The sequence below is a fragment of the Cnephaeus nilssonii genome, assembly GCF_951640355.1.
Source record: "Cnephaeus nilssonii genome assembly, chromosome: 24".
Taxonomy (NCBI): Eukaryota; Metazoa; Chordata; class Mammalia; order Chiroptera; family Vespertilionidae; genus Cnephaeus; species Cnephaeus nilssonii.
Genome location: NC_137095.1, coordinates 3,249,729 through 3,264,684, shown reverse-complemented (window position 1 = coordinate 3,264,684; position 14,956 = coordinate 3,249,729). Strand labels below are relative to the sequence as shown.

At 48.5% G+C, this 14,956-nt stretch overlaps 3 pseudogenes across 3 annotated transcripts in view; 1 reads left to right on the top strand and 2 right to left on the bottom strand.

Annotated features, from left to right (window-relative positions):
• Positions 1-14,956, top strand: part of LOC307094820 (protein SET-like) — a 671,772-nt pseudogene that overhangs the window by 233,813 nt on the left and 423,003 nt on the right. The gene's annotated exons all lie outside the window — the stretch shown is intronic.
• LOC307095021 (protein SET-like) lies at positions 5,296-7,467 on the bottom strand (annotated as a pseudogene). The gene is made up of 3 exons: positions 7,420-7,467; positions 5,597-6,210; positions 5,296-5,367 (listed from the first exon to the last, which is right to left on the bottom strand). The product of its transcript is annotated as a protein SET-like (transcript).
• Positions 8,401-9,095, bottom strand: LOC307095020 (neugrin-like; annotated as a pseudogene). The gene has a single exon. The product of its transcript is annotated as a neugrin-like (transcript).

The following is a 14,956-nucleotide window of genomic DNA, read 5'->3' as shown; positions in this document are numbered from 1 at the left end:
CACTTGACACTTTGCTGATTTGTCATTTCATCGGTGACATCCTAGAATTGTCTACCTTCGCCTTTGTGTCCTTTTTACATCACCTATTCCTCTGCACATCTCTTTCTGCAGTATACTACAACATGGACCTATGTAAGTGTTATGAGGAGCACATTCATGCTTAAATACCCCTGAAACACCAGCTACTTGTTTATTGAATTTTACTTGGAATGAGATGTACCCAACAGCGTGCTCATGTCACCAGCAGAGAATATCTACTGAATGCTGTTAGCAGCAGAATGAGCTGCACAGTCCGCTTCTCTTCCATGTGGTGCTTGCCATGTTTTTGCTCTATTTCTGTTGAAGACTCTCTTGTTTTGTGATCTTCAGTGGTCAAGAACTTCACAGTTGCATCTTATTAGTTCATCTGTCAGGTCTTTTATTTTCAGCCAGTTGCATGAGACCAATGTATTATGTGCAACACAGTTTTATAATGGGACTTCCCTCTGTCACCACAGTCAACATTCATAACCTCATCATTCCTCTGTTTTCAGGTCCTTGGCATAAAATGGATGGGGTGGAGGCCTATTCTGAGCACAGTGTATCTGTAGGAAACTCTCAGGTCAGGGCTTCCAAGACAGCTGCAGCCACCCAGAGGACCCATCTGTGTAAGCCGTGCTTCTCAGTGTTAAAAGATATTTTGCACCTGACTGAGTTACAAGTGGCATACTTTGAGAAGAATGTGTTCTTAAGTGATGCATGTGTGAGAGACTTGTGTTTCAGTGCAAACCCTCACCAGCAGCAGAAGGATGCCTGTGGAGAGAAGCCCTGGAAAGAAGATATGGAGAGAGCTTCGTGTGTGACAACCTGCTGGTTCTATTTCTCTGGGGTGCCTGAAGCTAGTACTGAGGTTGGCGTATACTCCTCAGCCATCTCAGGGCTTCTCCATCACCAGGCCACTCTGAACACTGAGGAGCCACACAGTAACAATGAGAGTTCACAGGAATGTCTCCGTGGAAAAAGACATCACCAGTGGGTTGAATGTGAAACAGCTGCCAGCCAGAAACAGAAAGTTGCTTATCAGAAAGGTCTCTGCTCTGGAGATATGATTAATGAGTCTAATAAATGTGAGAAAGTGTTCAGACAAATCTTTAACCACCTACAACATGGGAGAGTTCACACTGTAGAAAAGCCCTGTGAGTGTACTGATTGTGGGAAGGTCTTCAGTGAAAGCCCTGCTCTCATTAAACACAACAGAGTTCACATTAGAAGAAAGTGTTATAAGTGTAGTGATTGTGGGAAGTCCTTCAGTCAAAGGTCTGACTTCACTAGACACCACAGAGTTCACACTGGAGAAAAGCCGTTTGAGTGTAGTGACTGTGGGAAGCATTTCAATCAAAGGTCTCACCTCACTGTACACCACAGAGTTCACACTGGAGAAAAGCCATATGAGTGTAGTGACTGTGGGAAGTGTTTCAGTGAACGGGCTGTCCTCACTGTACACCACAGAGTTCACACTGGAGAAAAGCCATATGAGTGTAGTGAATGTGGGAAGTCCTTCAGGGACAGGTCTCACCTCACTACACACCACAGAGTTCACACTGGAGAAAAGCCATATGAGTGTAGTGAATGTGGGAAGTCCTTCAGTCGAAGGTCTCGGCTCACGATACATCACAGAGTTCACACTGGAGAAAAGCCATATGAGTGTAGTGAATGTGGGAAGCATTTCAGTCAAAGGTCTCACCTCACTAGACACCACAGAGTTCACACTGGAGAAAAGCCATAAATGTGCAGGGAATGGTTTATTTTTCTCACTTATTATAAGAACACTTAAGGGGCTCTATGAGACCCTTTCCATAAATGTAAACCCCTTTTATGGGAACATACACTCTACTAGATTCCTCATAAATTTGAGGTACAAATGAGACTTGAAGGATCTTCATTTTACTTACTAACATGCCCAGACATACGACCCAAATGATGTCACTGTCTCTTAGTTTTTGAAGAGATTTCACCTCTAACACCTGACCCACCTCAGGAGTGTGCATCGGTCACCACCCCTGGGTATTCAGGGGAATGTATTCTGTGTTCTCACTTCTGCTGGAAGTAATTATGGTTCCTCCAAGCTCTTGGCAGTATCTTCATTCATTTCTTTGTGACGAGAAAATGGACCTGACCCAGGATTCTTCCCGAGCACCCCTTCTCGGCTAAGAAGTGCCACCTGTTTCATGGACATAGTGGTACTCACATTATGCTTTGATAAATTTGGGGGGTTCTTATTCACCAACCTGCAAACGCCTTGTTCTCCTGTGCTCTAGTTTAGAATCTTTTTAAAGGCATTTTTACATTTGTACCTTTAATTTTGGTTTTGTTCCCTGCCAAAGATGATTTGCAAACACAAATGTGATCTTTCAGCATGTAGAGATGAATAGCTATTGTGTTTATCCAAAAGTGTATGTGGTTTGAAAGGGACAACATAATGTCCGGGAATCACTTTCTGTCCAATGTTGGCTTATTACTTATTGCGGCCCGTGGCCTTAAAAGAAAGGCCACGTGACTTTGTGCATTTAATTTTCAGCCTAGTGCCTCGATTATTAGTGAGGGCAAAGGTCAGTCTGAAGAGGAGACCTTTGCTCTGCTTCTGTGACCAATATGAACCATGTTCTCTGTTCACAGTATGTACTACATAAGCCTCAGCAATGTTTAGGGAACCTGCTCTCCATGTCCTGCAAAGGAGACATGTGCCGGGGAGTATGACATTTCATAGGCTGGTGTCATTTGTTGTAAGTCTCTGAAGTGGAACCACTATTAGGACAGAAAAACTGTTTAAATAGTGAGTGAGAAAGCCTGCAGGAAATAAGATGATAAGTGCCTCTTCTGAACATAAGGCCACAGATGTTCTGGGGCCTGTGGCTTGTGTGGCCTTTATGTACAGACATTCTCAGGACCTCCAAAACTGTTCCGTGTAGCTGACGTCATTGGCAGAATAATCTAATGTTGTTGTGTATTCCCTGGCCCCTCTAGGGTGTTCACATAATGTAGTTGCTCTACAGGCAAGAAGTCAAAGGTAGAGGAAGGATAACCCTGCAATCTGTCCCAGGATGCCTTTTGTATGTAGTCAGCATTCCTATTGAATTTGATGGCAATAGTTTTTTATATGATATAATTTTATGATTTCAGAGAGAAAGAGAGAGAGAGAGAGAGAGAGAGAGAGAGAGAGAGAGAGCAATGAGAGAGAATCATTGATCAGCTGCCTCCTGCATGCCCAACTCTGGGGATCCAGGCCACAACCTGGGCATGTGCCCTGACCTGGAATCAAACTAGTGGCTTTCTGTTAATGTGATCATACCCAAGAAAATGAGGCACAGTGGCCATGGAGAGATTATATTTTGTGTTCTTCTTTATTAATTATTGTATTTTCAGTAGCAACAACGTTAAATCTACTTTGCCAAACCCTGTATTTACCTCCAGTCCTTTTGTAATCTTTCTGCCTCCCAGCCCTCCATGCAGGCATTGATTGACCTTCCTGTACAATAGAGTAGTTCATATTTTTCATAATTTTATTGGTACTAAAAGGTGTATTCTCTTTAAGAAACACTGGCTTCCTTCGTGCTACACAGATATTTTGAGATTCGACACTAATGTTTATGTAAATATTTATTTCCAGGAAATATTGTATTCTATGGGTAACCACTTTAACTATTGAGCTGCCTATGGTGTCAGTTATTTCTATGTTTGGGGTTTTATAAATAAAACAGTTGGGAATATTGTGTTGAGTTCTTTCTACAGGTGTATGTGTTACTTACCAAACTGTTCCAGTGTCAGTGTATGTGTTATATTTTAACAAATGGGGAACTGTGCTCTAAAATGGTCAATCACTTTGCCTCCCGACCCACCCACAGTAATGCAAATTCCATTTTTCTGCAACCCTGCCAGCATATGTGAAGGTTAATTTTTTTAAAATACTAGCCCTATCAGCGAGTATGGTTAACTTGCTTTTGTTTTCATTCCATTTCTGTAAAAATGTTTGATGGTGATCATTTCTCATGCATTTCTTTACATTTTCTTTATCTCCTTTGTTAAAATGTCTGCTCAGGATTTTTGTCTACTGAAAAGTTAATTCATTATCCTAACCAATAGGAGGATAGTGCAGCATCTAAGACATATGTTTGAATTTCACTCATTCCTCAATGACTCTAGTGACTTCTTTGCCTTAAGGAATTCTTGCTTTTGAATTCTAAAAATAATATACTTTTTCTCAATTTTTACCCTATGTACCATTTATAGCCCACTTGTACCATACACTTAAAAGTTTAATCTGCATTTTTAACATCCTCCACCAGTGTTCTTTAAGTCTAAGCATTTAAAAATACATTAAGTGAAGTCTAGGTTAGCAGTAGTTGACAAGTTCACCACATTCAAACTGTCAAAATGATGGCATTGAACATGGCCATAAGATATTTCAGTAGTACATCATTATATTTTACTAGTGACCAGGTACATGGATGCGTGCACATTGAAATTAAATTAATCCGAAAGTGTGTGGTGGGGCGGGACTTGGTGAGATTGGCCCCACACTCCCTAGTGCCAACCTGTCACAGTCCCTCCTTGGCTGGCGGTGCCGAGGCTTGAAGGGCATCTGTGTAATGGGTGGGTTCCCTCAGCCACTGGTTTGATTCCAGGGCAGGGCACATGCCTTCCTGAATCCCCTGGATTGGCCGTGCAGGAGGTAGATGATTGCTGTTTCTCTCCTTCTCTCTTTCAAAATGAGGGCCTGGCCTGTAGTGATTGGGCTGAAATAGGCTCTCCGACATCCCCCGAGGTGTCCTGGATTTCGAGAGGGCAGTACTTGGGTGACACAACCCAGAATCAGGCTCTCTCCTCTCTGGTACTGGGGTGCGTTACCTGTGAATCACTGCTGTCAAGTAACCATAACTCACTGGGCAGCTCATGTGTTGAACATCTACCCCCTGGTGGTCATTTCAGGTCATAGCTACCTGTGAGAACGATGGGCGGTTGCTTAGCCTTTCATATAAATAGATTTTTAGCATACTGATACAGTAGCAATGAATGTGCTCAAGAACATTCATAATTAAACAGCTGAATAATTAGAAACATGTTTTAAACATTTTTTAAAGTTTGATATATGTGTAATTGATTTAAAACAAGCTTTAATATATATATAACATATATATATATTACATATATATATATACATATACATATACATATATATATATATATATATATATATATATATATATATATAGAGAGAGAGAGAGAGAGAGAGAGAGAGAGAGAGAGAGGCCCAGTGTATTAATTCGTGCATGCATCATCATCTTCTTCTCCTTCCCCGTCTTCATCATCCATGTCAGGAACCAAGTAGTACTGTAAAGGGTTTGGTCAAGCCGAAACCGGTTTGGCTCAGTGGATAGAGCGTCGGTCTGTGGACTGAAAGGTCCCAGGTTCGATTCCGGTCAAGGGCATGTACATTGGTTGCGGGCACATCCCCAGTAGGGGGTGTGCAAGAGGCAGCTGGTCGATGTTTCTCTCTCATCTATGTTTCTAGCTCTCTGTCCCTCTCCTTTCCTCTCTGTAAAAAATCAATTTTATATATATATAAAGGTTTTGGTCAAATGTCATCTTTGATGACTTCTAACTCATCTGCACCTGCATCAGAATGGACAGTAAACCAGGTAAAGAATCGCGCTGGTTCCTCATGCTGTCTCTTCCTGCTGGCTTTATTCTGTCTTTGACTTGAACGTTTAATCAAATCCTTTTTAGATTTCCATTTGATTTCAGTGGACTTTGTCAATGAATCACCACTCTCATTCAGATGAAACTCTTTGGAGAGAACTTTATTTTCAAAGTAAGGATTTTCATCAAAATAATAATCTATTCTGTAACCTATTTTCATATCTTTAAATTCTCTCACTTCAACTCTTGTCAAATAATGCAGCACCTCTTCATTCTCTTTCCCAAGCAGTGCAGACACTTGTGGATGGTTGACAAAAGTTGGTACCCCAAAATTAGGGATTTTGGCCATCAATTCTGACCTCTACTGAAAAAATGGTTGGCGGAGTTTGTTATATTTCTGTTCTACTTTCAAAATCTCCTCACTGGCTTGTTCATTAAGTTGTCTATATCATTTTGTACTTCATCAATATGTCCAATCGCTTCTTGCTGTTCTTTTTCTCCCTTCGGCACTACCAGAGGGGTCGACTCCTTCTCCTGCTTGGGGGCTGGAGCCAGTTTAGGTTTCTCTGTTTGAGGTGGGAGCTAGGACTGGCGTTTGGGACCATGCTGTGAGGCAAGTACTAGGATCTGATCAATGGGAAGTTGCCAGGCTCAAAGGCGTGCTGAGCACTCACTTTTTCAATTTTTCAAATGAATTTAGGATTTAACCAATAGGAGGGCAGTTCAGCATCTAAGACTTCTCTACTCACTTCCCCCATTCCTTAGGGACTCAATTGGTTTCTTTTCCATTTGGAACTATACAGTATGTTTTGAATACTGGAAGGAAAATTGTTTTTCTCACATTTTATCTTATGCACAATTTAATGCCCACTTACATGATACACTTTTAAGTTAGATCTGTGTTTCTAACCTTCTCCACTATTTATTCCTGGTGGTAAATACTCTCATCATGATTAGTTTCAAAATGACAAAATGTTGGCACTGATCATTGGCCTGCTAGGATATTTCAGTAGCACATCATTATATTTTATTACAAACATGCTGATGCATTAGGTACAAATATACTCAAGAACATTCATGATAAAATAGTAAAATAATGGGAAGTGGCAAGTTTTAATTATTTTTTAACTTTTGATGTAAGTGTAATTGATTTAAAATATATATTCAAAACTATATTTTTATTGATTTCAGTGAGGAAAGGAGGGGGGATAGAGAGAGAGAGAAAGATGAATGATGAGAGAGAATCACTGATATGCTGCCTCCGGCATGCACCACAATATGAATCCAGTCCACCACCTGAGCATGTGTCCTGACCAGGAATTGATCAGTGACCTGCAGGGTCATAGGTTAACACTCAACCACTGAACCACCCTTGCCCGGCTCTGCTAAGATTTTCAGGGATCCCACACAACCTGCAACCAGGGTAGCAATGAGCAGTGGCAGGTCGTCCTGGCTTAACCCCTGAATCTGCGCTCAGGGCCTCCTTTACTGTCAATGCCCAGTGACCTACCAGCCACCTCGCTTTGGCTCATTTATTTCCCCACAATGTTTCTAGAGAGTCAAAGGAGCCAGCTGTTTCCTGTTCTATCTCTCTGCTGCTTCCTGTTCTATCATAAGGCCTACGTGTTTTCATTATCCCCAGTTTCAATTAATGTACCCCCAAAATCTTCTGAACTTGGCCAGTGAAATCGTTTCGAACATGAAGTAATGAACTCTAACACTACAGACCAAGGTGAGGCCTACCTGCTCCAGGCTGCTTCCTGTTCCAAAACACAGGTATGCCTGGGACATCTTCTACGAAGCAGACCAAGGCATGATTTTGCTTAGAGGACCTGGGAGAAAACGTGATGGTCTTCACTCAAATGGGTTGTGTTGAATCAAATCAATTTTAACACTCTTCTTTTTTTATTGATTTTTTAGAGAGAGAGGGAGACAGAGAAACATCAATGATGAGAGAGAATCATTGATCAGCTCTCTCCTGCATGCCCCCTACAGGGATGTAGCTCCCCAACCTAGATAAGTGCCCTGACTTGGAATCCAACTAGAGATACCTTGTTTCATGGGTCCATGCCCAACCACTGAGACATGCCATGTGGGCAAATGATCTTTTTTATTGTTGGCTCTATTACAAATAGACCCAATTTCCCCCATCCTCATCCCCCTTTGCCTCCCTCTACCCTCCCACCACCATTTCTAGGCACTCAGCACAATATTGTCTATGTTCATGGACTATGAATATATGTATATACTTATTTTTTTGCTGCATTTTACTTTACTTTGCATAAAGTGAATACAACCAATTGACTAAGCAGCTCCAGATCTGTTAGTGTTCATTAATCAAGATGTAAACGATGTCAGAAGGAACGTTTTTCATTCCTCCCATACACATATTGTAAAGACAACAAACTGCTAACATATGTGACACAGGCTGGTTTTGACACATAGAAAGCCTAAGCAAGAAGGGTGAGTACTGAATATCCACATGGTCAGACCAGGAGCCATGCTCCAGGAGCTAGACTGCACCCAGCCTGTTATTCATGCTGCCCGCATATACATCTGCCCTGTGAAGTTCACTGTCCCTTGTCAGACTGAAATCCAAGCGGCTCCTTCCATTTTCAGGCTCATCATTTCCAAGGTGGACCATTCACACACAAAAATCCAGGCAGCTCCAATATGCTCGCTCAGCTGTATTTTACATGACACCTCCACCAGCCAGGCTCCAGTTCAAATTCTGTACAGGAAGTTCCCATTGTCGTCAAAGAACTCTCGCCCCCTCTGCGCTACCTTGCTGCTGAAGTTCTGCTCACCCAGTTCTCTTGCCTTCAATGCTTCCAGCTCCTTCGCACTTGGCAGTCCATTGCTGTCACAGCCTCTGGTGCCCTCACAACCACTGGTGGAGTACTTCTGCAGCTCTCTGTGCTGATCTTGGGCTGCAGCAACAGGCACAAAGCTTTCCTTCTCCAGGCTCTGGACTCCTTTATTCCTTCCCTTCTGTCTCCTCGGGGTGTTTGTTCTTTGAGTATTCGGTTCTGTCACCCTCAAAGCTGTGCTGTGACCGTGGCCTTGGGATGAGGCTTCAGCTCCTGACACAGGGCGGCCTGCAGAAAGCAGCTCCCAGGCATCCCCAGGGCCTGGAAGCTGGTGGAGCGAGTGGGCACGCCCAGCTTTCTGAAGGACCTTTTGATCCTGCTTCAGTTTCTTCTCCAATGTGGGCACAAACTTGCTTTTTAAAACCCTTCTGATCACATCGCTGCTAACATCCAAGCCTTCAGCCAATCTGGGAACTGACCAGGACTCTGGAAATCCTTCATGTAAATACCGGATCTGCTCCCTGGCTTCATGGTCAGAGTCCTGGGCGGGGCCCCTCGGGCCTCCATTTGCCTCTGAATTTTCTGGAACAGGATGGCTTTTTCTGTCATCTCAGGGCGCTGGGGGAGAGAACCTAAGGCAGAAGCCATGCGTTGGAGCAACATGGGTGGTTGAAGCGTCTCAGCTGAATCAGGGGGCGCCCAGCCCTCGTCTCTTTGTTCATGAAAGATGAGACAGAGGGCTGGAGACCCGGACACAGGCTTTATTAGAGGAGAAGGCCCCTGCCGGGCTGCCTCCCAAAGGAAGAGAGCACGTGTGCAGAGGTGAAGGCGCCTTTTGAGGGGAGGAAAGGGAAGGGATCGGCTTAGGGTACTCGGCACATGCTGATTGGTGGTTTCATGTAAGGAACATGATTAGGGACTTAGGATTGGGGGTTTAGGGTGTTTGGCAGGTGCTTATTGGTGGTTCAATGTACAGTCCATATAAGGTGCCTGGTTAGGTGCTCAGGAGTGTTTGGGCTGCAGGTGGAGTTTAGGACATTCTCCATCCATCAGTTGGGGGAAGGGAGGATCTATCAGTTCACTGCCCCGGAAATCTAACACCCACAACAGCAGCCCCCGAGGAAGGTGCGCTTTCTAAACGGGCGATGAAATACGTCCCTGGTGACGTATTTCCGTGGTCCCAAAGGAGCCGAGCACCTGCCCCTGTGCCTCTGATGAGGGAAGAAGCAAGGCCCTGCTTCAGTCTGAGGGCCCAGGAAGGAGCCGGTACTGTTCCCGAAAACTGGAGAACCAAGCTGCAGGCGCTAACCAGTCCGCGATGGGGGACTGGTCAGGCAGCTTCGGGCGCTAACCCATGCCGCCTGCCCTGGTCCGTGATCCATGATCGGGGCTTGCAGTGTGCCGCCACCAAGCCCGATCCAGGGCTTGGTCAGGCGCCTGGAGGCGCTAAGGAGTCCGCGATCTTAGCCTCATCAGGCGCTGGTGTGCGCTAACCCTCGCCGCCAGCCCTGGTCCTTCATCCGTGATCAGGGCTTGCAGTGTGACTCGGCCAAGCACTATCGGGGACTTGGTCAGGCGGCTGTAGGCGCTAAGGAGTCTGCGATCATGTCCCCATCAGGGGGCTAAGGGCGCTAACCCATGCCGCCCGCCCTGGTCCGTGATCTGTGATCGGGGCTTGCAGTGTGCCGCCAAGCCCGGAGCCCTCCATGACCTCTGCCTGAAGCGGGACCTGTAGTTGGAGCCCTGCATGACCTCTGACTGAGGCTGGGCCTGTTGTTGGAACCCTCCATGACCTCTGACTGAAGATGGGCCTGTGGACGGAGCCTTCTGTGACGTCTGACTGAGGCTGGACTTTTAGATGGAGCCCTCCATGACCTCTGCCTGAGGCTGGGCCTGTGGATGGAGCCCTCTATGACCTCTGACTGAAGCTTTGCCTGTGTATGAAAGCCTCTATGACCTCTGTCTAAGGCTTGGCTTGTGGACATAGCCCTCTATAACCGCTGATTGAGGCTGGTCCTGTGAACAAAGGCCATTATGACCCCTGCCTGATGCCTGGCCTGTGGAAGGAGCCTTCTATGACCTCTGACTGAGGCCAGGAGAGTGGGTGGAGCCCTCCATGACCTCTATCTAAGGCTGGGCCTGTGGATGGAGCCCCTCATAAACTCTGACTGAGGCTGGCTTGTGGATGGAGCCCTCTATGCCCTCTGCCTCAGACTGGGCCTGTGGATGGAGACCTCTGTGACCACTGCCTGAGGCCTGGCCTGTGGACGGAGCCCTCTATGACCTCTGACTGTGGCTGGGCCTGTGGACAGAGCCCTATATGACTTCTGCTTGAGGGTGGGACTGCGGATGGAACCCTCCATGTCCTCTGACAGAGGCTGGGCTTGTGGATGGAGCCCTCCCTGTCCTCTGACTGAGTCTGGGCCTGTGTATGGAGCCCTCCATGACCTCTTACTGAGGCTGGTGCTGTGGATGGAGCCCTCTATGACCTCTGCATGAGGCTAGTCCTGTGGATGGAGCCCTATATGACCTCTGACTGAGGACTGGCCTTTGAATGGAGCCTTCTATGACCTCTGACTAAAGCTGGGCCAATGGTTGGAGCCCCCCATGACCTCTGTCGGAGGCTGGGCCTGTGGATGGAGTCCCTATTGCCCTGTGACTGAGGCTGGTCCTGTGAAAGGAGCCGTCTATGACCTCTGACTGAGGCTGGTAATGTGGACAGAGTCCTCCATGACCTTTGCTTGAGGCTGGGCCTGTGGATGGAGCCCTCCATGTCCTCTGACTGAGGATGGGCCTGTGGATTGAGCCCTCTATGATCTCTGACTGACGCTAGGCATGTGGATGGAGACCTCAATGACCTCTGACTAAGGCTTGGCCTGTGGATGCAGCCCCTATTGACCTCTGCCTGAGTCTGTGGCTGTGGATGGAGCCCTCTATGACCTTTGACTGCGGCTTAGGTTTTGGGTGGAGACCTCTATTACCTCTGTCTGAGGCCGGGCCTGTGGTTGGAGCCTTCCATGACTTCTGTCTGAGGATAGGCCTGTGGATGGAGCCCCTATTGCCTCTGACTGAGGCTGGTCCTGTGGACGGAGTTCTCCATGACCTTTGCTTGAGGCTAGGCCTGTGGATGGAGCAGTCCATGTCCTCTGACTGAGGATGGGCCTGTGGATGGAGCCCTCTATGACCTCTCATTGACGCTGGGCATGTGGACGGAGCCCTCAATGACCTCTGACTGAGGCTGGTCCTGTGGTTGGAACCATCCATGATCTGTGACTGAAGCTGGGCCTGTGGACGGAGCCTTCTATGACCTCTGCCTGAGGCTGGGCCTGTGGATGGAGCCCTGCATGTCCTCTGACAGTGGCTGTGACTGTGGATGGAGCCCTCTATGACCTCTGACTCACACTGGGCATGTGGACGAGGCCCTCAATGTTCTCTGATTGAGGTTGGTCCTATGGTGGAACCCTTCATGACCACTGACTGCAGCTGGGCCTGTGGACAGAGCCTTCTATGACCTCTGCCTGAGGCTGGGCCTGTGGACGGAGCTCTCCATGACCTCTGACTGAGGCTAGGCTTGTGGACGGAGCCCTCCGTGACCTGTTCCTGAGGCTGCGCCTGTGGATGGATTTCTCCATTACCACTGACTGAGGGTGTGACTGTGTATGCAGCCCTCTATGACCTCTGACTGAGGCTGGGCATGTGGAAGCAGCCCGCCATGACCTCTGAGTGAGGCTGGGCCTGTGGACTGAGCCCTCCATGACGTCTGCCTGAGGCCAGGCCTGTGGATGGAGCCCTCCATGTCCTCTGACTGAGGCTGGGCCTCTGAATGGAGCCCTCCATGACCTCTTACTGAGGCTGGGGCTGTGGTTGGAACCATCCATGACCTGTGACAGAAGCTGTTCCTGTGGATGGAGCCTTCTATGACCTCTGCCTGAGGCTGGGCCTGTTGACAGAACCATCCATGGTCATTGCCTGAAGCTGGGCTGTGGACGGAGCCCTCCATGACCTCTGACTTAGGCTGGGCTTGTCAATAGAGCCTTCTGTGACCTCTGATTGAGACTGGGCCTGTTGACGGAGCCTTCCATGGCCACTGCCTGAAGCTGGGCTTGTGGACGGAGCTCTCCATGATCTGTGCCTCAGGCCGGGACTGTGGATGGATCCCTCCATTACCACTGACTGAGGGTGGTCCTGTGTATAGAGCCCTCTATAACCTCTGACTGAGGCTGGTCCTGTGGACATAGCCCGCTATAACCTCCGATTGAAGCTGGTCCTGAGGAGAAAGGCCATTATGACCTGTGCCTGAGGCTTGGTCTGTGGATGGAGCCATCTATGACCTCTGACTGAGGCCAGGACAATGAGTGGAGCCCTCCAAGACCTCTATCTGAGGCTGGGCCTGTGGATGGAGCCCCTCATGACCTCTGACTGAGGCTGTACTTGTGGATGGAGCCCTCTATGAACCATGACTGAGTCTGTACCTGTGGATGGAGCCCTCTATGACCTCTGACTGAGGCTGGTCTGTGGTTGGGGTCCTCCATGACCTCTGAGTGAGGCTAGGACTATGTACTGAGCCCTCCATGACCTCTGCCAGAGGCTGGGCCTGTGGATGGAGCCCTCCATAACCTCTGCCTGAGTATAGGCCTGCAGATGAAGCCCTCTATGACCTCGGACTGAGGCTGGACCTATCGATGGAGCCCTCTATGACCTATGACGGAGGCTGGGCCGGAGGACTGAGCTGTCCATGACCTCTGTCTGAGGCTGGACCTGTGTATGGAGCACTCCTTGTCCTCTGACTGAGGCTGGGCCTGTGGATGCAGCCCTCTATGACCTCTGCCTGAGGCTGGGCCTGTGGATGGAGCACTCTAGGACCTCTGACTGAGGCCCGGCCTGTGGATGGAGCCCTCTATGTCCTGTGACTGTGGCCGGGCCAGTGGTTGGAGCCCTCCACAACCTCTATCTGAGGCTGAGCCTGTGGATGGATCCCCTAATGACCTCTGACTGAGGCTCTTACTGTGTATGGAGCCCTCTATGACCTCTGACTGAGCCTGGGCCAGTGGACGGAGCTCTCCATGACCTCTATCTGAGGATGTGCCTGTGGTTGGAGCCCTCTATGACCTCTGACTATGGATGGGGCTGTGGACAGAGCCCTCTATGACCACTGCCTGAGGCTGGGAATATGGATGGAGCCCTCCATGACATCGGATTCAGGCTGGGCCTGTGGACCGAGCCCTCTATGACATTTTCCTGAGACTGGGACTGTGGAAGGAGCCCTCCATGTCTTCTGACTGAGTCAGGGCCTGTGGAAGGAGCCCTCCATGACCTCTTACTGAGACTGGGGCTGTGGATTGAGCCCTCTATGACATCTGCCTGAGGTTGGGCCTGTGGATGGAGCCCTCTAGGACCTGTGACTGAGGCCGGGCCAGTGTTTGGAGCCCTCCATGGCCTATATCTGAGGCTGAGCCTGTGGATGGAGCCCCTATTGACCTCTGACTCAGGATGTACCGGTGGATGGATCCGTCTATGACCTCTGACTAAGGCTAGGCCTTTGGTGGAGCCCTCCATGACCTCTGAATGAAGTTGGGCCTGTGGACGGAACCCTCTATGACCTCTGACTAAGGATTGGCTTGTGGACATAGCCCTCTATACCCTCTGATTGAGGCTGGTCCTATTGACATAGCCGTCTATAACCGCTGATTAAGGCTGATCCTGTGGACAAAGGCCATTATGACCCCGCCCTGAGGCTTGGCCTGTGAATGGAGCCCTTTATGCCCTCTGCCTGATGCCTGGCCTGTGGATGGAGTCCTCTATGACCTCTGACTGAGGCAAGGACTGTGGGTGGAGACCTCCATGACCTCTATCAGAAGCTGGGCCTGTGGATGGAGCCCTTTATGACCTCTGACTGACGCTGGGCATGTGGACGGAGCATTCTATGACCTCTGACTGAGGCTGGGCCAATGGTTGGAGCCCTCCGTGTCCTCTAACTGTGACTGGGCCTGTGGATGGAGCCCTCTATCACCTCTGACTGACGCTGGGCATGTGGACGGAGCCCTCAATGTCCTCTGACTGAGGCTGGTCCTATGGTTGGAACCCTCCATGAATTCGGACTGCAGTGGGGCCTGTGGACGGAGCATTCTATGACCTCTGACTGGGGCTGGGCTGGTCAATGGAGCCCTCTATGACCTCTGACTGAGGCTGGGCCTGTTGACGGAGCCTTCCATGGCCACTGCCTGAAGCTGGGCTTGTGGATGGAGCCCTCGATGATCTGTGCCTGAGGCCGCGACTGTGGATGTATCCCTCCATTACCACTGACTGATGGTGGTCCTATGTATGGAGCCCTCTATAACCTCTGATTGAGGTTGGTCCTGTGGACATAGCCTGCTATAACCTCTGACTGAAGCTGGTCCTGAGGAGAAAGGCCATTATGACCTGTGCCTGAGGCTTGGCCTGTGGATGGAGCCCTCTATGACCTGTGACTG